The sequence below is a fragment of the Giraffa tippelskirchi genome, chromosome 13, assembly GCF_054371585.1.
Source record: "Giraffa tippelskirchi isolate mGirTip1 chromosome 13, T2T-mGirTip1v1.2.pri, whole genome shotgun sequence".
NCBI lineage: Eukaryota > Metazoa > Chordata > Mammalia > Artiodactyla > Giraffidae > Giraffa > Giraffa tippelskirchi.
The window spans coordinates 97847438-97871131 of record NC_137287.1 but is presented as its reverse complement, the minus strand read 5'-3'; the positions used below and the strand labels follow the sequence as shown (position 1 = coordinate 97871131).

At 44.4% G+C, this 23694-nt stretch overlaps 1 long non-coding RNA gene across 2 annotated transcripts in view; it reads left to right on the top strand.

The window, feature by feature from the left end:
• The first annotated feature begins 2692 nt into the window (after nt 1-2692).
• LOC145533554 (uncharacterized) overlaps nt 2693-23694 on the top strand; it is a 34000-nt gene continuing 12998 nt past the window's right edge. For both annotated transcript variants that reach the window (XR_014074157.1, XR_014074156.1), the window contains exons 1-2: nt 2693-2933; nt 3716-3919. This is a non-coding gene — a long non-coding RNA (uncharacterized LOC145533554). The remainder of the gene's footprint in view (nt 2934-3715; nt 3920-23694) is intronic.

Genomic DNA, 23694 nt, shown 5'->3' with positions numbered 1-23694 from the left:
TCCCTGGGTCAGGAAGATCCCCTAGAGGAGGAAATGGCAACCCACTCCAGTATTCTTGCTGAAGAATCCCATGGACAGAGGAGCCCAATGGACTACAGTTCATGGGGTTTCAAAGAGTCGAACATGACTTAGCAACTGAGCATACACACACACGCAGTGTGCTATTTATATAACACTTTGGAAAAGTAAAAGCGCAGAGTGGAAAAGAAACCAGTGATGGCTCAGATTTGGGGCTGGGGTAGGAATTAAGTCCAAGAGAATAGGGCATTAGCATAGCCTCAAGTACCTCTCCCCAAAGTGTTTATTAATTCCTGGAGTGGGTTGGACATATGTCCACACTTTCTTTAATATTCCTCCTTCCAGGAGATGGAACTTAATTCTCTCCCTTGAGGATGGGCTGGTTTCAGCAATTCACTTCTAATGAATAAAGCTTAGAAATGAAAAAACAATCACTTTTATAGCTGAGAAGTATGGGAGACCATGTTACAAGTGATCAAGGTTCCCATTACTCATAACAAGTCGTGCCAATAGCAAGTATCCCTGCGTGGTGTGAGGCAACCCACCTCTGGAACTGCCTTCTCTCAAATCCATAACCTGGATGCAAACAAGAGAAAACATCAGACAAATGCAAATCAAGGGACATTCTAGGAAGCATCTGGCTGATACTGGCCAGGATTCTTGGCCTTCCCCTATCAATAGAAATTGATTAGAGGCAAGGCAGGAAATTCAGGTAAGGCTTTATCAGAGCCCCTGCTGCAGCAGTGGGGAGTGAGAACAAGTAACAAGGCCCCTTGCTTGCTCGTTCCCCGAGCAGGGAGGGTGGTGAATTGGTTCCTTACATGGGGTGAAGGTAGGGGTGTATCCTGGGGTTAGGCTGGAGGGGAGCTTAGTGGTTTGCCCACCCTTTAGGTGGTGTTGAGTGCAGAGGGCTTGCATAGCATCCAGTTTTTCTCCTGACTCTTCAAAAGTGGCAACTGGCAGGGGGGTCAGGGGGTCTTGATCTTTGTACCTTGTCTATAATGTGTCCCAACTGTGCACACATATGATTATTTTCATTCCTTTATAACTTTTTTGCCTTTTGTTGCTCAATGAGACATTTGTCCAGATGCAAGCTCTGCAGCATAGAGTCCCAGGTCCCAGCCTGTATCATGACCACTGCTCTTCAAACATTTCTAGGTCAAGAGAGACAAAGAAAGATTGAGAGGTTGTCACAGATCAGAGGGGACATGGGGACCTGGGAGACTAAACACCATGCTTGGTTCTGGATCTGACCAGGAAGAGAGGGTACTGGGTGATGTCTGGAATTGAGTTATCCGTATGGCACTAATGGCTCTCATTTCTTTGTTTTGATAAATGCCTGTGGTTTTGTAAGAGATCTCTGTTAAGTGATGCTAGCTGACAGATGGGGTGGGAGGTGGGGGGCTCTCTGGACTCTCTTTGCAACTCTTCCACAAATCTAAATTATCCCAAAATAAATCCTTCAAAAACTTACAAAAACTGGACTCAGCACAGTAAAGCAGGCTGGGCGTTTTCCATTTACCATGTGGGATATTGAGCAGGCTGGGGCAATGGAGGAGAGGAGATCAGGCAGAAGTTTCCAGTCCTCACAAAAGTCAGCATTTGCATGAACTGGGGACTCCCACCCAAGACCTTCAGACACCATCCACTGTCAGCACACAGGCAGCCCAGATGCAGAAAGGCCATCATCTTGGGCAGTGTGGCAAGCTAGAAACTTCTGCATGAGGAGGTAGACATGTTGCTTCTCAGAGTGTGGTCCAGGGGCCAGCACCCTGAGCATCACCTGAGAGCATGTTGGAAATGCAGGGCCCCAGGCCCTGCCCTAAGCCTACTACACCAGGGTGTGAATTTCAACAAGACCCCCAGCTCCTCCTCTGCCCCTCCATGGGGGTGTCTACTCCTCCTGCCCTTCATCAGGCCCTCCCCTGGGGTTGTCCTTTGTCCTGGATCACGGTCTTCCAGCCATACTTAGTCTATTTTATTCCTTACAAGACCAAGCTTTTTCTGGCTGGGTCACTTGGACCAGAAATAGTACTCAGACACACGGTTACAAACACACACAGACTTATAGTCATGCACATGTGGATTCAGGCTACTCACACACAGACACACACACACACACACACACACACACACACACACACACACACACACATTCCCTCACTCACATCCTACATGCACCCTCAGCTTTATCTCTTGCTGGCTTGTTCGTATGTCTGCTGCCTGTGGCCGTCACTGTGGTCCCAGCTCTGGGAGGGACCTTTGGCTCCATGTCTGTCACCATCTGTTTGCCCGGCACCCAGCATAGAGTCTGGCATGATACAGAGGCTCAGTAAATGTTTGTGTCTGAAGAGGAAAGAGAGAGCGAACCCAGGTTCAAGCGAAAGGGCAGGACACAGAGGGAAGAGAAGACTGCAGATGAGAAAAGGTCGGTCTTTGCTGACCATGCAAGTCATCTCTGCATCCTGATACTCTTCTCTCACGCATGGGCCCACAGGTCCCCTGCAGCCAGCCTTATTAGATGAAACTCTGCAGCTCTGATTTAAGACACAGAACATGCACCTGCCTTCCTACAAGTTACGGACTCGGTAACCAGCCGACCCGGGTTCTGCTCACGAGTTAAGAATGTGTTTCCATGGTGACCCTCTGGTAATTAACTCCTTGGAAGGTATCCAAGGCAGACCAGCATTCTCCAGAATTGGGCACCACTGGGGGTCCATCCCACCCAGGGCTACTCGTGGTGGAAAATTAACCTGCATGTTCAGGTTCGGGGAGGGACATTTGTTCCCAGACGAATGTCATCAACACTTCCGCCTGTATTTTGCAGAAGAACCAGCTGGTCCAATGGTCCCCGGGAGCTTTATCAATGGATTCAGGTCTACTGTGAAACCCTGGAGACACACCCAGAGAAAAGGGTGGGATGAGCCATTTCTAAACTTTCATCACTGTTGGAATGATTTGATGATGACCAGCAGTTTCTTCTGCTTCCCGGGTAGCTCAGTGGTAAAGAACCTGCCTGCCAATGCAGGAGACATGTGTTTAATTCCTGGGTCGGGAAGATCCCCTGGAGAAGGAAATGACAACCCGCTCCAGTATTCTTGCCTGGAGAATTTCGTGGACAGAGGAGCCTGGCAGGCTACATACAGTCCATGGGATCACATAGAGTCAGACACGACTGAGCACCCGAGCACGCACGTACACACACACACACACACACACACACACACACACACACACACACACACAGCAACTCCTTCTAACAGGCTGTTGAAAAAAGTGGGAGAGCTGGGTAGAGGACTGAAGACCAACATTTTTGTATCATGTGTTGTTGGATGGGTGTTTCTTGCCAACATTTTGAAATTCATTGTTTAGCTTCTTTATGCTCAAGGCAAAACACAAGAGACAATGATAGCGCATCATTGAAACAATGGTGATAAATCCTAAATAGCTATAATTACCCTGTGGCTTGAAAAGAGACTTGCACACAATTAATATTGAAATTTGGCAAGTGCGAGATCTAAAGAAACATATAATTTATCAAGTAGGAAATTTTAGGGTGGGCCATCACGTAGCCTGGGCCATCAGTTAGTCTTCAGAAAGGAAGTAGAACCCCACTGCAAAGGAGATCCATGGAGCAAGGATTTTAAGCAGTGGTGCCCGCAGCTCACATTGCCTTTTCCCACCTTTCTAACCCCAGCCCCAGTGCCACGCTGAAAAGAATTCTGAAGCATCGGCTGGGAATGCGTGTGCTCGAGGAAACAGACCTGCTTGCAGCACAGACTGTCAAGCTGTTGCTGTCACATGCACCATGAGACAAGAAGATTCAGTTCTCCCCAAGATCTGGTACAGACCGTTTTGATCTGGAGGGAAATTTCGGCTGCATTCCAGCACGTTGAGCAAGGTAACAGACACAGAGGGAGCAGCGGGCAGAATCCGGGACTCTGACATCGGTATGAGCCACATTTACCTGCTCTGCACTCTTCAGGGGGCACCTGGGAGTTAGAGATGTGGCTTCGATTAGACCATCTCCTCCATCCTTCCATGCTTCCACTGATTTGCTTTGATTCTTAAGTTTTGTGAACTTTCTGAGCCCTGATCTTCTCATCCCTGTAACACCTGCCTCCTGGGGTTGAAGATAAAATGAGGTTAGCAAAGCTCCCAGCACACAGTAGGCACTCAATAAAAACTGGCTCTGATTCTCTGCAGAGCCGCTGGGCGCCTGGATCCCAGATCCCATCAGGCATTCAGGTCCTTCTGGGTGAAGCATAAATAAAAGCAACAGTTCATCCTGAACCCACATGGTAAGCATTCAACAGGACTTGAGTTTCCATCACCAAATTAGAGAATGCCCTAGCCATTCAAACCACCTGGGATCCTGTTCCTGAGATTAGCATGCAAACAGGACACAAGAGTACCCAGGTACACACACACTTGTACTTACATACCTTTAGGAAAATTAATTTCACTGAGTTTGTTATTTCATCAGAAGGATGGAGAGCGAAGTCCCAGCTGGGCATTTCTAAGGCCTTCCCCCAGGTCAGGCTGTCCAGGATTCTCCCCTGGGGCAGACTGTCTGGGGCCCTCCCTGGGTCACAGTGTCTGGAGTCCTGACTCTGTCCTCTGTGTCTGCAGCACCTGGTGACCCAGCTCATCCTGCTCCTCTCTGGTCCTCTCTCTCCTTGATACAAGTTATTCCAGTAGGAAACAACACCCTCTCCCCCCATTAAAAGCAGCTGTTTTATTTCTGATTGACTCTCTTTTGAGCAAATCCTCCAGAATCAAGTTGCTTGAAGGGTAATTGTTCCCAACAAATATCGTTTTTTCCTCTGTGCAGCTGTGGTTATTCAATCTGTTTCACCATTTATTGACGGGCGTATTTATTGCTTGACTTTTTCCCCCTCCATTTATTGTGGTTCTGTGTTGTTTTCTTAGTTTTGGGGGATTATGTTCTATAGGTTTTAGATGGGGAATTACTGTAATCCTAGTATGTGTATGTACCTGCATGCTCAGTTCTGTCTGACTCTGCGACCCCATGGACTATAGCCTGCCAGGCTCTTCTGTCCATGGGATTCTCCAGGCAAAAATACTGGAGTGGGTTGCCATCAGCCCCTCCAGGGGATCTTTCTGGCTTAGGGATCGAATCTGTGTTCCTGTGTCTCCTGCACTGCAGGCAGATCCTTTACCACTGAACCACCAGGGAAGCTGGCAGAGTATAAGAAATGTTCATTTTTTAATTAAACTACTTTAAAGTTAAGTATCTCAATACAACATTCTAAAATTTTGACATAAGTTCATTAACCAGCAACATCTATGTTTCAAGGGATAAGAGGCTTATGGAAGCTGGGATGGGAGATACTGACTGTGGGGGAAACTGGGTCTTGTTCTGATGGGCGGGGCCACGCTCAGTAATCTTTAATCCAATTTTCTGTTGATTGGGCACGACTGTGTTCCCTCCCTGTTGTTTGACCTGAGATCAAACTATGGAGATCAAACCAGTCAATCCTAAAGGAAGTCAGTCCTGAATATTCAGTGGAAGGACTGATGCTGAAGCTCCAACACTTTGGCCACCTGTTGCGAAGAACTGACTCATTGGAAAAGACCCTGATGCTGAGAAAGATTGAAGGCAGGAGGAGAAGGGGATGACAGAGGATGAGATGGTTGGATGACATCACCGACTCAATGGACACGAGTTTGAGCAAGCTCTAGGAGTTGATGATGGACAGGGAAGTCTCATGTGCTGCAGTCCATGGGGTCCCAAAGAGTGGGACACAACTGAGCAACTGAACTGAATGTTTCAGGAGAAACTAACCAGTCTCGGATATTCAAAAATCACCTTTACAAATTCTGGAAATGTGTTAATCGGTTACATGGAATCCCCCATAAGGATTAGATTTCATACACACACGCATATTTTATCCATCACAAAAATGTCCAGGAAGTAGCCATTGGCCTCCTGAAACTGTTCAGGACAGGAGTCCCATAATCTCACCTGAGTGGTAACAACTCCTGGGGTTTCCCCGGGCCCTCGACTTCTGGAGCATCCTTGTAGCAGAACAGCATCCCCTGAAGGGAAGAGTTCACCACAAGGAGCCAGGCCACGTGTCCTGGAATCAGGACTGGATTCCAGGGATAGGGTGGAAAGTGGGCCCAGATGGGAAAGCATTGACAGTCTTCCTGAGCACCTAGACTGCAGACCCCATGTCCCCAGCAGGGATGTTTTGGACGTACCAAACCATCAGCTCCCTCACTACAGTCCTGTCTAGGAGAATCCGCCACCACTCAACCCCAAAAGGCCACCCACACAACACGGAACCCTAACTCCCACCACTGGTGACAGGACCAGGAAGGAGTCAGAAGGCAGTGCTTGGTGGGTAAGGGGGTGCTGAATGGCCAGAGAGACAGGGGTCAGGATAGGGTCACAGAATCAAGCAAAGAGAAGAAGAGGAGGCAGAAGAGAAAGGAAAGATGATGTACCCTTGAGAGACAGAGGAAGTGGCCACATGTCCTGACCTCCCAAGTTCTGCCTCAAGCCTGGGCCCAGCTTCACGTCACTTACTTGGTTCTCGTGGTTCACCACAAGCACTTGTGTGTATGTCTTCCTCTGAGTCAGCAAAGCTCAAGGTCCAACACCCGTGTCTTGTGCCCAGGATACAGCTCCAGGCCTGGCACCAAGGGGCTCCCAGAATAAACAAATGATGAGCTTTGGGTCCAGAAAGAAGTGGCAGGTCAACTAGGAACCCACAGCATGATGGTCAGTGCACAGGTAAGAATTACTGCTGCAATTACAGTGGAACGTAGGTAAACATATCAGAGGCAAAAATTCCTTTCTTTAATCTTAGAATAAAAAGTGTTTGATAGTGTTAGTGCTGTGATTATTAAATTGTGAATTCATGTTTTAAACAATAAGTACCTTCCCCCTGGGATTTACGTGGGACACTGTGATCTGCCCAGGTTTTGATCCAGATACTAGTCTTCTGTAAGAGGAATAGAGCTCTTCAAAGAGCCATTGATCTGATGTCCTGCAGGAGAATAAAGTCAAGATGGTCCTTCTTGCCCAAGAGCAAGAATTCTTTCCAAAATGTTTGGGGAAAGTACTAAAATGACAAAGGAAGCTAGTCCAACAATCTCCTAATAGACACACTGTCACAATAGGACCATGCAAAAGAAGGATAATGATGAAGAACTAAGTCAATTCAGTGAAAAGCTAGGGGTCCATTTGTTGTAGTTTAGTGTTGGCTCTTTGCAGTCCCACAGACTGTAGCTTTCCAGGCTCTTCTGTCCATGGGATTTCCCAGGCAAGAATACTAGAGTGGGTTGCTATTTCCTTCTCCAGGGGATTTTACTGACCCAGGGATCGAATCGATATCTCCTGCATTGGAAGGCAGATTCTTTACCACTGAGCCACCAAGGAAGCTCCATGGGTCCATACTGACACCCAAAATGGTGCAAGTTAGTATAAAGTTTGCAAAACTGTCCAGAAAAGGTTGATGGGGGTTAGATATGTGTCAGTGCCACATTGTAACCCTACAGGTTCAGTTCAGTTTGGTTGCTCAGTCGTATCCGACTCTTTGGGACCCCATGGAATGCAGCACGCCAGACTTCCCTGTCCATCACCAACTCCCGCAGCTTGCTCAAACTCATGTCCATTGAGTCAGTGAAGCCATCCAATCATCTTATCCTCTGTTGTCCCCTTCTCATCCTGCCTTCAATCTTTCCCCACAGGTTACTTGCTGGTTAATAGAGGAAAATATAAATACAAAATGGAGGGATCTGGAAGCCCCCTCTTTATGCCAACAATGAAACTTACTGTCACTCATGATAAAGCAGCCCAAAATGTATGTGTCCCCAAGACCTAACATGAAGTACGAACAAATCTGCAGTAAGTCTGTCCCCCACTCAGACTTCTCAGTTATACGAGCCGATACTTTCCCTGAATGGTTTGCACCAGTTTGAGTTGGATTTTTAGTACAGATCAGATAAGAAGCAATAAGTAACCTAGAGCCGAAGGCACAATTTGGGGAGTCCTTGGGAAAGCTGCTCCTCCCTTCCTCCTGGTTAAGGAAGAGAACTCGGAGATCCTGAGTGTCCTGGTATTGTGCCTACAACCCGCCTGACGGAGTTAGAGCGTCCGTGCCTTTATGAATCACCGAGAAGCTTCCCTCTGCCGCCTCTGCCCCACTCAGCTTCACCCACAAAGAGTAGAAAGCCAGGTTGGAGTGCAGTGTTGTGGTCTGGCAGGACTGCACAGGAAGGCACGCTGTTCACCGCTGGGTCTTCCTTCTATTCAGACTGAGCTTCCAGATAGATTTCTCATTCTCTGAAACCTTTCTGGGTACCTCGGGGATCTCAGGGTCTAAATTCTAAAGACATTTCTTTCTAACTCCCATTAACTCAGCTTCTCAGGGTGTCCCTTCACCTCCTAGATCTTAAAACTGCTGGCAGAAAGCAATGCCTCCTTTGGAATGGAATGGTTTTGCAGGGCCAGTAATATCTATAATTATCCTGACCGCATCTGTGATGAATTTCACTGGCCTTCCATGGGAATCGTTAGTGGAAATCATAGTATCACATTTCTCAGCAATGAAAAGGTTTTCTCTCTATGAGGGACTTAGGAGGTGGCAGTCTTCTCATTATTTCATCAACCTCTCGAAATATGTCCGGGCATGTGATACTGAACTTGGTGTGACAGGTCAGGTGAGCTGGCACTGAGGCTTTGCTGCCTTGGTTTCTCCTCACACCTTTTTTTTTTGTTTTTTTATTCTGATGCTGAAGCTCCATTCTCAGTATTCCTCAAAAGCCGAGTTTTTAACAAAGACTTCTTTCCACAGTTTACACGGTATTCAAGGAATCGAGACATACATGTCAAATATTTTAAGTCATTTACAAAAGTATTGAGGTTTCCTAACGTTAAATGAGCAGAGTGAGGCCGTGGATGGCAAAATTACCAGTTGCCGGCAGTAATTCAGCGGTTGTCTATCACCCATTCAAGACACAGTGGAGAGGAGGCCTGGCTGATTTAGCGAATCAGTGGATGCATCCAAAAACACCACTTAGAACTTAGTATTTATTTTCCATAGAAAAGAATAACAGCACTGTTTCCTGCTGGGAAATTTACTACGCCTCTCTTCTGTTTAACCAATAATACCTTATGGGCGCTGGAAAATTATATTCACTTAAAGATCAAACAGTCGTTTTCACTTGTCCTGACAGAAAAGTGTAAATTGCAATTGGGTCTACAGAGCCCAGGTTCAGTCAGGGTTTTGTTAGAACAACCACAGCCACCACCAAACCCACTTTTGCTCAAACTCACCCGGCACCTGCCTGGTGCTAACGCTCTGCTCAGGCCACGCCCCTCGCTGGGAAGCCACTCCTGGCCAAACCCTCCTTTTCCCTGGAGGTCCAATTTTAGTTCTCTCTTTCCATGAATTTCTTTCCCGACATGTCTGCACTGACGTGGACCCCCATGGTAGGTGGATTAATCTCAAAAATCCATACCCTTGTTTTGTAGCTTTCTAGGTTTGCAAACTGGAGATGCTTTAAAAAATATGCTTACTCCTTGGAAGAAAAGATATGACAAATCTAGACAGCGTATTAGAAAGTAGAGACATCACTTTGCTGACAAAGGTCCATATAGTCAAAACTATGGTTTTTCCAGTATTCATGTGCAAATGTGAGAGTTGGACTATAAAGAAAGCTGAGCACTAAAGAATTGATGCTTTTAAACTGTGGTGTTGGAGAAGACTCTTGAGAGTCCCTTGGACTGCAAGGAGATCAAACTAGTCAATCCTAAAAGAAATCAACCCTGAATATTCATTGGAAGGACTGATGCTGAAGTTGAAACCAGTACTTTGGCCACCTGATGCAAAGAGCTGACTCATTAGAAAAGACCTTGATGCTGGGAAAGATTGAGGGCAAGAGGAGAATGGGGCAATAGAGGATGAGGTGGTTGGATGGCATCGTCCACTCAATGGACATGAGTTTGAGCAAACTCAGGGAGATGGTAAAGGATAGAGAAGCCTGGCATGTTTAGCTCCGCACAATCCCTTCACCCTGTGTCTGCAGCTAATTTACCCTGTGAGAAGACACTCAGAGAGGGAAAGGGCTCCTATGGTCCTTAATGTCTCCATCATCCCAAACTCTGCATCTTCCCAAGGATTCTCTTCTTGTCTGAAGGTAGGAAAGTCTGTTCGTTTTTTGTTCCCAAACCTGTCGATTATTCCCCAATTTTTTTTTTTTTTTTTTTTACCTAGGGACCTAGACTTTTGAAATATAAAAGCCAGGAACAGACTCAGTGTTTCTGTACATTCTGTACTACAGTAATAAGTGCTTGCTGATTTTGAGGCAAGATAACATTTTGGAGAGGGATGAAAGAAGAAGTATGTGTTTGTTTATTTGTTCGCAGAGCTTATTATTTGGCTCAACAACAATAACATAACAATTAAAAAGCAGCTAATTAGTTTAATTAGACAAATTTCACTGACACTAATCTCCCAATCTCAAATGGAGACTTTTATTGAGTTGTTGTGTTGTTGGTTTTTTTGCCACGGTTTTAGTAGAAGTCTCTGTAATACAATTGGTGTTTGGTTTGTTGCTTTGTTTCGCTTGTCCATCTCAAAGTCATTCAACAATGACAACAGAGCTCTTGACAGGTAAATCTTCAGTTCATTGAAAGTTAAAGAAGGGAGAAAATGCAGTGATGCAGAGCAAGGAGAAGAGCAGGCCATCTCTGCGTGACCATTTTTGATCCACTCAGCCTGGGTTATGTTATCAGCCTTGGCTTCACTTCAGAATAAACTGAGGAAATTCACAAAAAGAGGATTTTGGAGGGTTCCCAATTGGGAGTTCCCCTTGAATACTGAGTACTGTAATAACATACAGGTAAGGGACTTACCTGTGGCTAAAGAGAGAACTACCTGGAAGGATGGAGGGAACCTTCGCAGGTGTCCACCTGGGGCCAAGAAGAATACCTCTGTTCCCCAGCCAAGATGAAGAAACTCAGAATTCACTGGATGTTTAACAAAGTGTTCAGAAACCTTTGCATCAATAGAAGTAAAAAAATTAGCCCTAGACTGAGAACAGCTCTGAAGCTATCTTAGACATCATTAAAGATTCAAAAGGACTAAACTGTCTCCAAGTAACTTAATTGCACTATAAGAAAAAAATACTTAAAAATATTAATAAGAGGCTATGGAGACATTCCCAGGCTAGATCTTGCTGGTCCCGGGTCATTCTTCTGGACAGGAATTAGCCCCTTCTCTGGTCCCGACCTCCCCAGGTGGGGTTTGAAGCAATTACATCAGCTATGGCCGGGATGGCCCATTCATCAGAAATGTTCCAACCCTCCCAGGAATCTCCTTGGCACAAGCACAAGGTTCTAGCTAATTTTAAATGTAATTAAAAGATTTTTTTCCCTTAAAAATAAAATAGATTTTTTAAAAAAAATATAAAAATATGCAGCTCTCAGAAAGATAAAAACACACAAGTGTGACATGTAAACAAAGATTAACAGACTCGCAAAAAGGCAGCAAAACATTACTCATAATGAGAATAATACATTAAAACCAATTCATTAAAATCAACTGATGTTGCTGCTGCTAAATCACTTCAGTCGTGTCCGACTCTGTGCGACCTCATAGATGGCAGCTCACCAGGCTCCCCCGTCCCTGGGATTCTCCAGGCAAGAACACTGGAGTGGGTTGCCATTTCCTTCTCCAATGCACGAAAGTGGAAAGTGAAAAGTGAAAGTGAAGTCACTCAGTCATGTCCGACTCTTCAGGACCCCATGGACTGGAGCCTACTAGGCTCCTCCATCCACGAGATTTTCCAGGCAAGAGTACTGGAGTAGGGTGCCATTGCCTTCTCTGCAACTGATGTTATAATTAGCAAAAAAAAAAAAAAAAGACGGACATCAGTATGTTTATTATAACTATATTCCATAGGATCAAAACATTATAGAGAGACATGTAAAATGTAAAGAGACCTGAGAAGCTTTTGAAAATACTACCCCCACACAATTAAATCAAAATATCCAGGAATAAGTGTATGAGAGTATTTTTTTAAAGCCACTCAGGTGAGTTGAGTTGAGAAACACTGCACCGACAAAAATCTAACAGGACCAAAAGGCTACTAGCTTTGAAGAACTTCTTATTTGCCTTCAAGAAGCCACAGAACACTTCCCAGTCACTAATCACTGAGGACATTTCCTCTAAAAGAGACAGGAAGCCTCATGGCCTGTGTGTATCCTCCCCACAAAGCCCCCAGCACATCATAAGAAGAATACTTCCTACAACGACATTTTCCTACCACAGCAAAATTAAACATAAAACCAAAGAACAAATCACAGGTTCTGGGAAAATGTGTGCAATGGCTGTGACCTGTTTCTGTAATGCCCGTACGTTTAGCAATTTCTGTAACACCTGACATAATTCTTCAGGTTTCAAAACATCCATAGGGTCAGTCTCTCTTCATTTCTTGCTCACTCCAGAGCACGTAGTGGACTCAGAGCTGTGTTTCTACCAGACACTAAAGAAACACTTGCTGGGGACTTCCCTGGCAGTCCAGTGGTTAAGCATCCACCTTTCAAAGCAAGGGACGTGGGTTCAATCCCTGGTCAGGGAACTAAGATCTCACATGCAATGGGGCAACTAAGCCTGAGAGCTACAACTACTGAGCCCAAGCCCTCCTATCACAACTAGAGAAGCCTGCACACCACAACAAAAAGCCCATGGGCTGCAACTAATAACTGATGCAGCCAAATGAATAATAAATAAAAAATAAATATGTTTTAAAAAGAAAGGAACACTTGCTGAATTGATTTAAATGGGGTCCTGTAATACGTGGAGAATTTTCTTGTAAACTGAGCTATCCTCAATTACCACCATGTATACACACAAAATTACAGGCTGTGATGGGTGTTTAGACAATCTGTACTCTGTGTAGAACTCTGCCTGGGAATGGGCTCCATGTGGGTAGTTTTTAGAAACACCTCACATGGTTTCAGGAAGCCGCTGAAGTTGCGCAAGAGGGAGCATGTGGGTGAATTTTGGTACTGCAGTTATGGATGCTGAATTACACTGAATGCATTCATTCCTTTGACAACTCAGGCAGAAAGCTTCAGTTTAGTATTAGTAAGTCTTAAAGGTGAAGGTGTGAGCTGATGAGTTGTGTCCAGCTCTTTGCGACCCCATAGACTGTAGCCCGCCAGGCTCCCCTGTCCATGGGATTCTCCAGGCAAGAATACTGGAGTGGTTGTCATTCTTTCTCCAGGGGATCTTCCTGACCCAGGGATTGAACTCCCAACTCCTACAATGCAGGCAGATTCTGTGCCAATTCTTTACCATCTGAGCCTTATTGTTGTTTTAATTGAAACATATTTGACATATAATGCTGTGTACATGTAAGGTGTCCATGTTAATTTGATCACATGCATTGTATTATAATTGTCATTGTAGTGATAATTAACTCCTCTATCAAGTCTCATAATTATCATCTGTTTAGGGGTTGGAATAATTAAGGTCTAAGTTTGATGATTCTAACACAATATTGTTGTCTGTATTCACTATATTGTGCCTTGGATCTCTAGGACTGGTTTACCACTCCTTTCAAGTTTGTGCCCTGAGACAAAATCTATCCTATCACTCATCTTGTCCCTAGTAGCTACCACTTTACTCTGTTTTTATGAGTTTGGCTTTTTCAGATTCCACTTTAAGTGATGTCATACAGTATTTGTCTTTTTCTGTCTGACTTGTGTCCAAGTTTCACCCATATTACAGCATATTGCAGGATGTTCTTCTTTCTCATGACTGAGTAATATTCCTCTGTGTGTGTGTGTATTACATCTCCTTTATCCACTCATCTGTTGATGGACACAGGACATCTCTATATTTTGGCTATTGTAAATAAGGCAGCAATTAAAGAACCTGCCTGACAATGCTGGAGTCCCCAGAGATGTGGGTTCAGTCCCCGGATCAGGAAGATCCCGTGGAGTAAGACGGCAACTCACTTCAATATTCTTGCCTGGAAAATCCCATGAACAGAGGAGCCTGGTGGGGGGCAGTCCATGGGGTTGCAAAGAGTCAGACATGACTGATCACGCACACACACACACACACACAAACATCAGAGTGCATGTATCTTTTTGATATCCTATTTTCATTTTTTTTTTTGGATATATACCCTGAAGTAGGATTGATAGAATATATGGTAGTTCTATTTTTAATTTCTAAGGAAACCCCATGCTATTTTCCACAGTGGCTGAACCAATTTACTTTCCTACCCACAGTGCACAAGGGTCCCCTTTTCTCTGCTTTCTCACCAACTCTCATTATATTTTGTATTCTTAACTCTTGTTAATGTGTTCTTTTGACATACAGATCTCCAACCAGGAGCCTGGGAAGACAGTGGTATATTTTCCAATTCAATAATGGTTTTCTGGTTCACTCAGATTCCTAGTGCCTTAAAAGAGGCTGAGCTAAGATTCAAGTCTTGCCCCGTCTGGCATCAAAGATACGATTCTACACAGTTTTTAAAGATGTAAAAAGTGATACAATGACATAACTTGCGTAACTTATGGGTTATATACTGTGCAGCCTGAAGAATTAAAGGATTAATTGATTTCTTCAAAGAAGGGAAATTATAAAGGAAACATATTTGAGGTAAATCTTGATGATGGAGTCTTTCTGGGTGCAAGGGACATATATTTCAAGCAGAAAGATCAGGAAGCAAAATTTCAAGGATGTTTTAAGAAAAACTTGGTGGGAAGGAATCCAGAGTAGAGATAGATAAGTGATGGAGCTTTCAACAAATGATGACAAGCAATTGGCTTCTCCTGCAGAAAAAAATTACACCTCTAACTCATATCATATGCAAAACCAATTCAATGTGGATTAAAGGAATGCATGCAAAAGACAATTCTTTCTGTATATTGTAGGAAACTGTCAAGAAGAATTTGTATAGTCACGATTGACAAGCCAATCACTTGCCTATTAATTGTCATAAATCTATGAGCAATCTGTCTTTTCTCTCTAGTTGCTTAAAGACTGTATCTCGTCTTTCAGTTCAGTTCAGTTCAGTCGCTCAGTTGTGTCCGACCCTTTGCGACCCCATGGACTGCAGCATGCCAGGCTCCCCTGTCCATCACCAACTCCCAGAGCTTGCTCAAACTCATGTCCATTAAGTCGGTGATGCCATCCAACCATCTCATCCTCTGTCATCCCCTTCTCCTCCTGCCTTCAATCTTTCCCAGCATCAGGGTTTCTTCTAATAGGTCAGTTCTTCACACCAGGTGGCCAAAGTAATGGAGCTTCAGCTTCAACATCAGTCAGTCATTCCAATGAATATTTAGGACAGATTTCCTTTAGAATTGACTGGTTTGATCTCGTCTTTAGTTTTCAACAGTTTCCCTAAAGTGTGCTTGGAATTGTGGGGGCTTTTTAAATGTGTTTATCCTGATGATGATTAATTGCATTTACTGAATCTGTGAATTGGTGTCTTTCATCAGTTCTGGAAAATTCTATCCATTGTAATTATTGTCCCCACAATTTTACTTCTTTCCTCTGATTTGGAACTCTGAGTACATATGTATTGGTTTTGGCCATTCATGTTTCATGTCAGTTTTTCTCTCATATTTTCCATCTCTCTGTCTAGCTGGGCTAGACATTTTGGATAATGTTTTCAGATACATATTTCAACAAACTAATTATCTTTTTATCTTTGTGTAATCCACTGTTAAACCCATCTGCTGAGTTTTTGCTTTCATCCTTTCTCCTTTTTCACATTTGTAACTGGTTGCTTTCTAAATGTGTCTGGCCATTTTATATTCTCTCACTTTCCCCATATTTGCAATCCTTTCATTTATTTCCATAAACTAACTAAATGGACTCACTGGATATTCTATACCTGGTAGTGTTAATATCTAAAATTTACATAGTTATTACACTGTCTGTTGTTTTGTTGGTCCTTGTTCATGGAGCCTGGTGTCCCTGTGAAAGTACAATTTTTTAATGAGTTCGTATTTATTTAGGACTTTATTGATGGCAGTTCCTTGAGCTCAGTGTTGAAGGTGACATGACTTCCTTTTGCTTCTGTAGATTTTTGAGAACACTGTCAACCAGGACTACATTAAAGTACACTCTCTGTTTGAGATTTTACAGATTAGGTATTAATGTAAATTCAGACCGCAATGCTGAATTCTGAAGTTAGCAATTTCAAGATAGATTTTCTTTTCTCATATCTACCTTGAGGTTTGAGAGGACAGAGGCCTTGCAGCCCCCAAGGATTTGTTTCCACTGCCCCTTATATTGGATGCAGGCTTTTGGGGGCCCAGGTTCACATGGAAGGAACCCTTGGCTGGCTTAGCACCTTGGACAGAGCCCGAGCTTTGCTGTCTCTTCCTTCCCGGAGGCTCTGTGAAGCTCAAATGTGCTTGGTTGTCAGATGCCCTCCAGGTAGAACCAGCTCCCTGCTCTTATCGCCTCTCTGGGTTCCCCATAATAATCAGTCCCTGGCCTCCAAGTGTAATTTACTTTCTTGACTGCACATCATGCATTTTAAAGGGTTGCTTTTTTTTTTCCCTCTAATCCAGTACTTATGGTCGGTTTCTGTGGAATTTGTCATATCTAGCCCACCATTCTGCCAGAAGGCAGTCTTTGTAATAGCTGCATAAAATTCCATATTATAAATGTCCCACTTTTTAATCTTTGATGGATGGATAGCCAGTTTGTTTCTGGATTGTTTTGTTTGTTTTTGACCCAAAAAGAGTCCTTACGAGTTCTTATGATTGCATGCTCTCATCTCTGAAGGACTGGTTCAGAATATCAGAATGCCTGTATCCACCAGAGTGTTGTGTTTGTAGACACACAGATTCACACACATACCTGCAATATCTCACATGTGCACATTTATCTCTTCTTTTGTCCCAAATTTTCAGATTGAAAAATAAACAGTTGCAAAACTAGTACAAGGAGCATAGTGCACACACACAGACAGTGATCTGTGTTCTTACAGTGTATGTTGTTTTATTGAACCATTGGAATCATACAGCTGTCAGGACACTACTACTAAATATATCAACATGCATTTTTAAAAAACAACCACATAACTACAACTTTGTTATCACACACAGGAAATGCAATGTTAATATCATCCTAGTATCTAAAATGCTGTCCATATTCAAATTTCTCAAGTTGTCCCTTTTATAGATGTTATAACACCTTTTATAGATGTTTTATACTTTAATCCAGGATCAATTGAGGATCACAAATTGTCTTTAGTTGCAAAATTCCCTTAATCCCTTTTTAATCTGAAACAGTTCCCTTGGCTTTATTTTTATTTTTGTCTCTCAAGGCATTGATCTTTTGATAAATCCAAGATAGTTATTTTTCAGAATATCCCTCAAATGTATTTATTTGATTATTTCCTTGTGATTTGATTCAAGATCATCATTTTTGGTCAGAATCTCTCGTAGGAAATGTTTCCTTCACTGGGCATATGGGCAATTACTGTTTCTTGTGATTTACCACGTTAAGTTTGAGCATTTGGCTAGGACAGTGTCCCCCAGTTTCTCTCCTATCAATTTATCCTTTTCCCATTGTAATGAATAAGTGATTTATGACACAAAACTTTGAGCCTGTGGATACCCTGTTCACTAATGATCTTCCATCCAGTGATTTTAGCATCCATTGATGATTCTTACCCAAATCAGTAGTTATTATGGTGGCTGTGAAGTGGTAATTTCCTATTTCTTTGATTCCTCTGCATTTAGTCACTAATATTTTTCTGTAAAGAAAGCATTCCCACATACCCCAACTTTTAAAATGTTTGTTTATTCATTCATTCGTTTGTGTACATATGGACCCATGGAATCTTTCAGTTTTCTTCTTACTTGATATGTTATAACCCATTTCCCAGACCTGGCCATGGCGTTCTTTTCTGTTTTCTGTCTCTAACAACTTTTGAGCACTTGTTCAATTTGAGCACAAGAAGATGTTCCCATTTCATCATATTCTTTCTGTCCCCAGACCCATATCCATCAGGTCTCACTGGCCTTGGCTCCTTTTGGAGGGAAGACTATTTAGAAGCCTGCATCTCGCCCTTAGTTTCTGACACTCTCCCTGCCGTTGACATTTACCACTCACTTCCTCAGCCCCTGCCACTTCTGGGCCTGTTTTGTGGACTTGTCTTACATGCATCTCTCTGGCATTGGTCCTTTCCATGACACCAACACAATGTTCTTTTGGTCTCTCCTTGGATGACTTCCCCCATTCCCAGGGTTTAACAATAATTTATATGCTGCTGATTCCAAAGCTGCCATCTCCCATTCTAGCCTATCCACTATTTACAACTAAATCCTCAACTGCCACCCCAGTGCCCTGCAGACATTCCCAGCTCACTCACCTCACTTTCAATTAAAGGCATCACCACCCTCCCCATCTTCCAGTCTTAAGTATGTCACCTCCTTTCTCTGTCACCCAATCTCTCTATTTAGTAACCAGATTCTGCCAGGTCTACCCCAGAAACGTCTTATGCATTACATTTTCCTCTCCAACCTCAGTACTATGTAAATATCAACTCTCACTGGAATGACTGTCTCTCGTTCTGCAATCCTTGTGACTTGTCTGACTTCTATGTCAGAATTACCTCCTCCAGGATAAATGAGATGACATGTGTGGTATGCATTCCTCAGCCATACCCTGTTCCTTTTTAGGAAAAAACCCTGATGTTGATCGACACACATAGACACCTAAACACCTGGCCATGTTCTCTCTAATGAGACACAAGCAAGAGCATGATGTGGGACTTAATGAAGGACACCCCTTCTTCCCTCTCTTCTTTCTTCCAGCCCACAGCTCAGAAGGCTGCTACTCCAGCAGTCATCTCTGCCCATCAGCTGATCTGGAAGATGAACTCCATGTGCTGAGCTGATGGGCAGGAAGATAAAACCCCAGAACCCAGGATGACACCATGAAACTGTTTTCTACTGTATCCTGGATGCCTTCCTCCAAGCTTTTTCCTGCAAGCTATCAACTTTGATCTTTTATAAGCCATTGCTTTGGGCTGGAGGAGACTATTTCTCTTATGAGCAGCTACCCTAATTCCAGCCTACATCAAGTGGTATAGTGGTGCCACACATCAACTTGGGAATTAGACAACACTTCCCTGAGAACTGGGCTTCCCAGGTGGCTCAGTGGTAAAGAATCTGGCACTTTGTTCCTGTCTCTGACCTTTGACCCCTTACTTACTTACCTATAGCTTACAGGTCTTCCACATTGGCCAATGAAGTTCTGCATGCCCAGGACCATCCACACCAGGGTACATACACAAAGCTCTCAGCAAATATTCATAAACACACTGCTGAATTGAAATTCTTTATGCACAATGTATACCGTGTATGTGGAGCCTTTGAGAAATGACTTCCACATGCCTGATTCCAAATGCATGAAATCATGCTTCCTTTATTTAGTCTGAGACAATTTTCTTTACATTGCACAAAAATACCTCCTGAATTTGGGAATTGGGATTTGGAAAACAAACTCTCCTCCCTCCCTTCATCCTTCACAAAGAGAACACATTCCATCCACACACTCTGACCTTTCCATCTGGGGAGTGATGCATCCTCTGGGCCTGTTTTGTGGGGAAGCCAAGGTCTCTATTCCATCTCCTTGGGGATGCCTGGGGGATGCCCCGAGCCTCTCCAACCGGCACCCAGGTGGTGCCCAGCTGCAGAGACCACTACCTTCCTGAACACCTGGATGAGAAAGAAGACAAAGCCTCAGTGTGGAAAAGAGAGAAGTGTATTGAACTTATGTAATGATCTTAGTGGGCTTCCCTGATGGCTCAACGGTAAAGACTCCGCCTGCAAGGCAGGAGCCACAGAAGATGTAGGTTCAATCCCTGGGTCAGGAAGATCCCCTGGAGGGGGGCATGGCAACCCACTCCAGTATTCTTGCCTGGAGAATCCCATGGACAGAGGAGCCTGGCGGGCCACAGTATATGGAGTCACAAAAAGTCAGACACGACTGAAGTGACTGAGCACACACAGCTGCCAACCGAGGAGTAAACCATCTTGTTAAAACACATCATCGCCAGACTGAGCCCCCAGAAAGCGAGGAGTCCTACCTAGTCCCAAGATTTACCTTCCCGAGTGTGAAAGTCAATAAAAACTAATTAGATGTTTACCTCATTTCCTTGGTAATGACCCTTAAACGCCGCTGATTGTCAAACTGAATCTATGTTGAGGCACTGCCTCTCCCTGGGTCAGGGCTACTTCTGCATACACAAAGAAACATCGCCACGGTTATTTATTTATTCCTGGGCCCAAGATGTTCTGTGCAGATGCTGGTGAGCTCATTTCCATAGGAGGAGGGGCTGGAGGCAAGATTTGAGTGCACTGAACAGGGAATTAGGTATGCAGCAACCATTAACAATAATGAGAGTTATGCACCTAATTCCCCAGCATCATTTTAAAATTTGTTTTATTAAATAATGCTGTAATGTTATGTTAAGTAATGCAATGTTAAGTAACATTGACTTCAGCCTCATTAAATAATCTCCTTAACTATCATACTGGAAAACTAGTATCATTAAACAAAGGTGATTTGTCATCAGCCATGATGTAATTGTTACAGAAGGTTCCAGGCTAAGGAATTAATTAATAAAGGTACCACATGTATAATGCCATCAATGTACAGAAGGGAGAGTGGGCAGATCTGAAACATACCTTAGTAGAGAGAGAGAATTCATAACCTTCCTTGATCATTAGCTCAGAAAAAGGAGAACACCCTAACCACCCACTTCGGTCTTGCTTCTTCGTGCCTGGCAAAAGGACCAGCATCTGGGGGAGGCATTATCGTGATGTGTTTCTGAGGAAGAAAAGAAACATGACTCAGTGGGTTCATTTGTCAACCTTCCTCCCTATTAGTAAGAAACTGGAAAAACACAATGGGATACATCTCAACCTTTTTATGTCAGGATGGTCCATTTTCCAATTAAAGCTGCTGCTGCCGCTGCTGCTAAGTAGCTTCAGTCGTGTCCGACTCTGTGCAACCCCATAGACGGCAGCCCACCAGGCTCCCCCGTCCCTGGGATTCTCCAGGCAAGAACAGTGGAGTGGATTGCCATTGCCTTCTCCACCAATTAAAGCTATGACACTGTAAAGTGCAACACTTTAGAGATTTTTGCTTGTCTTTTACTGCCCCCTTAGAATAATGTCACCCCCCAAAGACATTATCAGAATAATGTAACCTCCCCCCAAGATGTACACATTCTAATCTCCCAATCCCGTGAATATGTTAGGGTGCAGGGCAGAGAAAAATTAAGGGTACAAATGAAGTTAAGATTGCTAATCTGGGGACCTTAAGAGAAGGGGAGGGTCCTGGGTTATCTGAGTGGCCTCAGTGTAATCACCACAGCCCTTAGTAGTGGGAGAGGGAGATGGGGCCAGAGAAAGAGACACGGAGAGGGAGATGGGGCCAGAGAAAGAGACATGCCAATGCCAATAACAGAAGCAGGGCCTGAGCCACACAATGGGAGGGCTCAGCCCGCACCGACAGCTTTGAAGATGGAGGAAGGGGCCCCGTGCCAAGGAATGCAGGTGGCTTCTGGAAACTGGAAAAGGCAAGAAAATCAATCTTCACCAAGAGCCTTCAGAGAGAAAGGCAGCCCTTTCCACACCCAGGTTTTAGACTCACGAGACCCAAGTCAGGCTTCTGACCTGCAGAACTACACAACGATAAATGGGCTTTTTAAGTATGAGCTTCCCAGGTCCTCAGCAGTAAAAAATCAGCTTGCCAAAGCGAGAGCTGCTGGAGATGTAAAGTTCAACCCCTGGGTCAGGAAGGTCCCCTGGAGGCGGGCATGGCAACCCACCGCAGCATTCTTGCCTAGAGAATCCCATGGACAGAGGGGCCTGGCAGGCTACAGCCCATGGGGTCACAAAGACTTGGACACGGCTGAGCACGCATGCACCCCAGTTTGGTAATGCATTAGAGCAGCAGGAGAGATCAAATGCATCCACTACCTGGAACAACTTCCTGCACTTCCCAGAGGCACTTGGGCAGATAACACACCACCAGGGAGATGCCCCCCACCCAGGAGCCAGCTCCCTCAGTGGCTGCTGAGACCCAGCTGCCTCATCATAGACATTTCAACATCAAAAGAGAAAGAGTTTCACGAGAGCCAGACAGGCTGACAGACAAATGGCCTGCATCCATCAGAGCACAGGGCACAAGGAGAGACCAATACCCCAGGGGCTGAGCCATCCCCAGGCACTCTTTCCACCCGCTGCCTCTTCTCACCCAGACTTGATTATAAGGGAGGACACGCTTGACTTCGGATCTGAGCAAATAGATATTTAGCTGGTTCAACCAAAGTTCACAGGTCTTCACAGTATGAATCTCAAGAGCATGGCTTGAATCTCTTGAGTTTCAGCTCCCGAAGCCAACCTGCCCGCTGCCCTGTGATGTCCATGGTACCGGTGATCTCCAATCAGCTCCTCTCAGAGAGAGGAGACTGCAAGGTCAGTGTTCTGTGTGGGAAACATATACTCTCAATGTTGGTCTGCTTCTTGCCTTGTCCCTGTGTAGGGACCTTACAAAAGGACCTTGAATTTACCTCAAATTCTCTGGGACAGAAGCATAAACATGAGAGCACTTTATCACCCCGCCAGGCGCACAGCTGTACGGGTTAATATGACAGAATGCTGATGGGGGTGCTTGGCTACTAAAGCAGCCTTTAACATGCAAACAGAAGTACAATTCACCAACTGCCCACCGGCCAGTAACCATTAGCTCACAGGGTGGGCAGGGGGGCTGGTCTTTGGCCAGAATTTGTGCACACATAAAAGCATCATTGGCAATTGCCCATTTTATTACAGTCATGGAAAATAAAAGTGCAGAGATTCAAAGAGACAATAAAAAGACATGATTGGGAGTGCTGACCCTTTCTGTCCAATAGAACTTGGCCATGCTTGAATGTCCTATTCATGATCCATCCAATATGGCGGCCTCTGGTGACAAGCAGCTGGTGCATTGAGACCAAGGAAGATAAAAGTTAGGTTCGTTTCAGGTAATTTAAACTTAAGTAACCGTCTCTGACTCTTGTACTGGACAGCATAGAATTGAAGAAACATGTGTGAACCTAAAGTGTGTCCATGACATTGGCCTTGGAGTTGACCACTGGCTATTGACCTTGGGGTGGTCAGCCTTATGCTCAGGCTCATCCCAGTCTCCAGGACCTAGAGGTATAATCCTTCCATGAAAACATGTGCTCGACTATCCATCATCCTGTCATCTAAAAAAAATCTTCAGTCTGTATGCCCTGTATCTATTTCTTTGGCTACCGTACCTGTCAATTTGCATTACACATTGTACCTCAGCTGAAATGCATACCCCAGGGTGGCCCACATGTGGTTCCTTTTTGTTGCACATGTGGAATTACTACAAGGGCTAATGACAGCCATCAATTAAAATGTTGCTCATAATAAGAAAGACCACTGAACTTTTTGGAGTTAACAAATCCACACGTTGACAGATGTCTGTTGAGAAGGGAGGGTCCTAGGTGCAGCTCCCCAGGTTCTTCTCCCTGGAGGAGGTGATTTTTCTCTCATCCTGGAATCCCGTGATGAGCCTCGTAGCCACTGTCACTTTGGCACGATAAAGACCATTCCAGGCTCACATTTTT